The sequence below is a fragment of the Camellia sinensis genome, chromosome 11, assembly GCF_055761805.1.
Source record: "Camellia sinensis isolate YWXY chromosome 11, ASM5576180v1, whole genome shotgun sequence".
Taxonomy (NCBI): Eukaryota; Viridiplantae; Streptophyta; class Magnoliopsida; order Ericales; family Theaceae; genus Camellia; species Camellia sinensis.
Genome location: NC_138971.1, coordinates 170647268 through 170653134, shown reverse-complemented (window position 1 = coordinate 170653134; position 5867 = coordinate 170647268). Strand labels below are relative to the sequence as shown.

The 5867-nt window shown below is 38.0% G+C and overlaps 2 long non-coding RNA genes across 3 annotated transcripts; one reads left to right on the top strand and one right to left on the bottom strand.

Moving 5' to 3' along the window:
- The first annotated feature begins 451 nt into the window (after window positions 1–451).
- Window positions 452–1535, top strand: LOC114257394 (uncharacterized). Of its 2 annotated transcripts, none has more exons than XR_014344951.1 (3): window positions 452–627; window positions 715–769; window positions 1072–1535. It is a non-coding gene; the product is annotated as an uncharacterized LOC114257394 (long non-coding RNA). The 2 variants fall into 2 exon arrangements; XR_014344950.1 differs by having other exon boundaries at window positions 1064–1535.
- Window positions 1536–4821: 3286 nt separating this feature from the next.
- On the bottom strand, window positions 4822–5380 carry LOC145803009 (uncharacterized). Its single transcript, XR_014344949.1, has 2 exons — window positions 5241–5380; window positions 4822–5148 (listed from the first exon to the last, which is right to left on the bottom strand). It is a non-coding gene; the product is annotated as an uncharacterized LOC145803009 (long non-coding RNA).
- Window positions 5381–5867: the final 487 nt, after the last annotated feature.

Sequence of the window (5867 nt, the reverse complement as noted above, 5' to 3'; positions counted from 1 at the left end):
TTATCAGTTTAAAGCTTCTTTCAATGGCATGGTTTCCCCATCTTAGATGCCAACGTGTTGATAATCACCAAGCAAGCAAGAGGTTTATGGAAAGTATAAATTTTTAGTCCAGGTATAAATTTCATTTTCTGCTTGTATGTAAAAGACTTGAATTTATTTTTGTCAAACTTTTTCACCAATGTGTGTTACTATAGGGTCGTAAGATGGGTCAATGTGAACCTCATAAGTTGAATTTCAGTTGTACGGATGGGATGGAAGACAATACGTACGAGCGGGTATGTGTTTCATGGTCCAGTACAATTTTTTGTATGGTGTTCATTACATTATGTTTGAACTTATTAATGATATTTTGTTCTTATGGTATTTTTAGGTGCCGCAAGGTCAATCCTATTATCTTCCGTGTATGGATGGGACACAGGAGAGCGCATTGCAAATGGTGGAGAAAATTGGAAGCTCATCTTTCAGTGAATCAGGAATGGCGAATAGGTTTTGAACAAATTCGGAACAGGTTATATTTGATTTTGAATAGGTTTTGAATAGATTCGGAACAGATTATATTTGGTTTTGAACAGGTTTTGAACAGGTTCTGAAGAGGTTAATTTCAGATTTTGAACAGATTCTGAACAGGTTAATTTTAGATTTTATATTTCAGATTCTGAACATGTTAATCTGGTTTTGAACAGGTTCTGAACAGGTTAATGCGGTTTTGAATAGATTTTGAACAGGTTCTGAAGAGGTTAATTTCAGATTTTGAACAGATTCTGAACAGGTTAATTTCAGATTTTGTATTTCATATTATGAACATGTTAATCTGGTTTTGAACAGGTTCTGAACAGGTTAATGTGGTTTTGAACAGGTTTTGAACAAGTTCTGAAGTGGTTAATTTCAGATTTTGAACAGATTCTGAACAGGTTAATTTCAGATTTTGAATTTCAGATTGTGAACAGGTTAATTTGATTTTCAGATTCAGATTCTGAAGAGGTTAATCTGAATTTCAGATTCAGTCAATTTGTGTAGAATGACAAGTTCAGAAGCAAAATCATAGGTTGATTGTTTGAAGCAGAATGACAGGTTCAGCAGAATGAAGTTCAGAATGATGCAGTCCAAAATAAAGCACTCCAGAATTGAAGCTCAGAATGATGCAGTCCAGAATTTAAGAATGATGCAGTCCAGAATTACATGAAGTTTAGAATGATGCAGTCCAGAATTTCAGAAAGATGCAGTCCAGAATGAAGCAGCATGGCTATGCACTATTGAAGCAGCATTGAGCAGTCCAAAATGAAGCATTTGGCAATAATATGTAATCTGTTGCTGGATATATGTAATCTTTTGCTGGATAATATGTAATTTTTTGGAGTTGTTATAGATTATGAATGTCTAAGTAGCATGGTAAGAGATTACATATTATTAGTAACATTTGGCTGTAAGTAGCATAGATTATGAATGTCTAAGTAGCATGGTAAGAGTTAAATTGAGGTCAATATGATGATTGTTGAATAGAGGTTATAGAAATAAATTTAATGGAATTGAGTTTTGCAGTGTTGTCCATCGAAGCTGAAGTTTAAGAAATAAATTTTATTTTGTGTTTCAAGTACATATATCCTTCTGTTTTCTGTTTAAATGTTTTAATGATTTCATGAATGAAGATGATGGTGAGTTGAATTTAACAATTGTTAGCAGTTATTTATTAGATCAATTAATAATATGGACATTCTTGGGGAAAAAATGATAGTTTGGGTACTAACATGGTGATTCTCGTGCCTTTTTTCTAATAAATTCTTTTACAGGATATGACAAACATAACACTCATGAACCTCCCCACCTTTCCACTTTACTGCCAAACCTTGTCACCACACCACTTTTCCTTAAAAAAGTAATGTTAGAAAGCAGCCAACAAGCTCTAATAATAACACCTGAAACAAAACCTTAAAAGAAGCCAAGTGAAGGAACTATCAGTTGTGCTATGTTATCTATGCACAGATAAGTAGATTTCTTTAATGCCATGTTTGATTTACTAAAGTAAAAGTTTCTTTAGTCTCCTTATAGGATGACCATTCAATTACAATGGTGAATAATTATTTCATAATTCAACATGTCCATTATAGAAATTCAAGAAATTCAAAATGTCTGGTATAAAGTCAACAAGTCCAACAAGTCCATTCAATCCATAATAATACATGTCTGGTATAAATTCAACATGTCTGACATCATAATCCATAATCCATTCAATTTAACATGTCCATTCATAATCATCATGTCCATCATAATCCATAAATTCAACATGTCCATTCAATCCATAATCCATAATCCAACAAGTTCATTCAAGTCCATTCAGTCCATTCAATCAACATGTCTGGTATAAATTCAACATGTCTGACATCATAATTCAACAAGTCCATTCAATCCATATAAGAAATTCATAATTCAATCCATATATGTCTGACATCATAATGCAACAACAAATTCAACAATAATTTCAACCTATCAATAGTAATTGAAAATAGAAGTCCATTGAAGTTATAAACTTCATTCAATCCATAAGGACATACATCAAGTCCATTCAATCCATAAGTACATCCATCAAATTCCCTAAAAGCTATGAACTCAGTAGTTTACATTATAAAATATAAAACAATACAAAATACAATGACATAAAGCACGACATTCAATTTCTTCTCCATCTTTCGAAGCCTTCTACTATGCTTCTGAAATTCATTATCCATCTCATAAACCCTTGTGCTTGGATCGTTAAATTCTTCGCTTCTTATAGATGTACGAGGTGCAACATTGGAGATCACGTCGTAGTCATCATCATCTACGAACTTGAAGTAATTGCAGTGTTCCTCACTAATCTACAATGCATGACAATCAGTTAATCAAATCAGGCGAATAAATTTGCAAACAAATTTCCAAACAAATTTCTGTAAGAATTTATGTATTATTGATTGATGTCTTGATTGATAGATTACAAGCTGCATTAATTACAATTCCTATACAATCTATATATAGAAGAAAATGTGGTAGTAGGTGTAGTGGAGGTGATAGTGGGTTAGGTGAAGTGGAGTGTGTAGTGGAGTAGAGGTAGGTGAAGTGGAGTGTGTAGTGGAGTAGGTGAAGGTAAAGATGGGAAATTCTAACAGCCCCCCGCAAACTCAAGGAGGAGAGAAACTAACCAACTTGAGTTTGGAGAGAGTAACAAAACAAGAAAATACATAAAAATAAAAAAGGATAGGAGACACTGTATGGTCGTGTCAGACCGTTGTAGAAGACAGTTTATGGGGTCATGTCGGACCGTTGTAGAAGACAATGTTGTGACAGTTTACGGAGTCTTGCTGGACCCTTGTAGAAACTAACCGGAATCAATGTCGGGACAGTTTACAGAGTCTTGTCGGACCCATAAAGGAGCTAACCGGAATCAATGTCGGGACAGTTTACAGAGTCTTGTCGGACCCATAAAGGAGCTAACCGGAATCAATGTCGGGACAGTTTACAGAGTCTTGTCGGACACTTGTAAAAACTAACCGGAATCAATGTCGGGACAGTTTACAGAGTCTTGTCGGACTCTTAAAAAGTTGCACCCTCAAAAGGTGTGCCCAATTTTGTCAAAAGGCGTGCCATCAAAAGGCGTGCCCAATTCATCAAAAGGCGTGCCATCAAAAGGCGTGTCCACTTTGTCAAAAGATGTGCCATGAAAAGGCGTGCCAGTTTGTCGGGCGGCAAGAGGCGCGCGATACGCGTGGCTGCCTCGGCTATTTAACCAAGACGAAGGCTGAGGCTGAGGCATACCATTCTGAAACCTCTGAAACCAACCCTTCGCTGAAAAAACTCTGCCTCTGCGGAGAGAGAAACTGTGGAACACTTTGTTGCCATTCTGTCACCAACCCTTCCGAACATTACCAGTCTGAAATTGCTATTTCGCTGAAACACTTAGCAACCCAAAAACATGGCCTCTTCTTCCCGTCCAGCTACCCAGAACCTGCTCACGCTCTTTCCAGAACTGAACGAGCCCACAAGAGAAATAACTGGTGCGGAGGCCAGTGAACCTCAACCAAACACCTCTGGTTTTGCTCCATTGAACTTTCCGATGCGGTCGGTGGAGCAAAAAATGGCGGTGCAAACTGATATTGAGGCTAATCAGTATACTCTGAAGTCATGCGTGGAAACCATGACGGCGGTCACAAATTTGTCGAACCGGCTGCAGAGTAGGACAAATGAGGTGCAGCATTTAAATTCCCAGCTGGCTCTGCTCCAACGCATGTATAAGGATGCGCGAACAGAGATAAGTGTGCTGAAAGCAGAAAATAAGGAGCTGAAGCGGAAGGCCACTGTGATGTTCCGATTTGGAGGTCCGCCGTATGCTGCAGTGGAGGAGTATGGAGGAGTGAACGTGCTCGGCGGCGTAGGAAACACGGAGGCAGCACCGTCAAGGGCCGCCCAGGACGGAGGAAAGAAGAAGAGATCTGCAGCAGAGTAGAGAAGAAAAATCCCACTGTGGGTGTTGGGTGTGTTATGGTGGTTTTTTTTTTTTTTTTTTTTTCTCGTGTAAAATTATGATCGGGGTTGATCCTGACATGAATAAAATAAGTGTGTTTGGCAAACTCGAATGGTAGGTGTGGTAAGGCAGAAAAATCAACTGGAATGAATTTTTTTTTTTTTTTTTTTTTGTGTGAAAATAATAATAATAATAATAATAATAATATTAATATGGAAATCATGGAGTGGGCGGTGGTACAAAAATATTGTGTAGAAAAAGAGGGAGATGGTGGAAAAGAGAGGCCACTCATGTTATTAAAATAAATTAAGGAATTAAAAAAAGTGATATTGGTTTTGTTTTCAAAAAAGATGGATTAAAATAAATATAAAAAAAGAAAAAGAAAGTGGAGACCATGATGAAAGGTGGGAACAAGTGTGCTGGTGCTGTGTTGTAATGGTCAGAAAGAGAGATAAGAAAATAAAATAAAATAAATTTCAAGGTGCTGTGTTGTAATGGCATTGAAATATCCACCATCATAAAGAGTATCAGTGGTGCTGCATATGTTTATGAGCATTATTTGAGGCCTTTCTTTCTTAACCCACAGCAGACTGTTAACGTCTAGTATGTCCCAAGGAAGAAGGACATCTTCAGTAAGCCAGATGACATTCTAACTGCTGCTGAGAAGTACATAGAAGAACATGGCCCGGAAGCATTTGAGAAGCTTGTTAGCAAGGATAGGGAAACCAAGTTCAGGAGTAGCAATTACACGTATTTTGATGAGGACCACAACTATTGAGCCTTGTTTGGCTGAGGGAAACACCTTTTTTCCGCTGCTGTTAGGAGTATCTTTCCGGTGGAGAAGCTGCTATGGACTATTTGGGGAGAGTGATGTCGAAAGCCGGAGCCTTGGATCTCGCCACCGGCGTCGGTGGAAAGATCGAGAAAGACGATGTTCTCTCCGCTGTCCAGAAGTATGAGCAGTATCACGGCTACTATGATGCCGAGAGAGAATGAGATGTTATGAAGATATGATGAGGAGGTAGGTATGTAGTAGACAATTCTAGCGGACTAGGTTGAGGTCCGGCGGGCGGCCAAGGCGAGGTTGCCGCCCGCCGGTGAAGCGAAAAAATATTAAATTCTTAACCTTGCTCTGATACCATGTAAGAATTTATGTATTATTGATTGATGTCTTGATTGATAGATTACAAGATGCATTAATTACAATTCCTATACAATCTATATATAGAAGAAAATGTGGTAGTAGGTGTAGTGGAGGTGATAGTGGGTTAGGTGAAGTGGAGTGTGTAGTGGAGTAGAGGTAGGTGAAGTGGAGTGTGTAGTGGAGTAGGTGAGGTGATAGTGGGTTAGGTGAAGTGGAGTGTGTAGTGGAGTA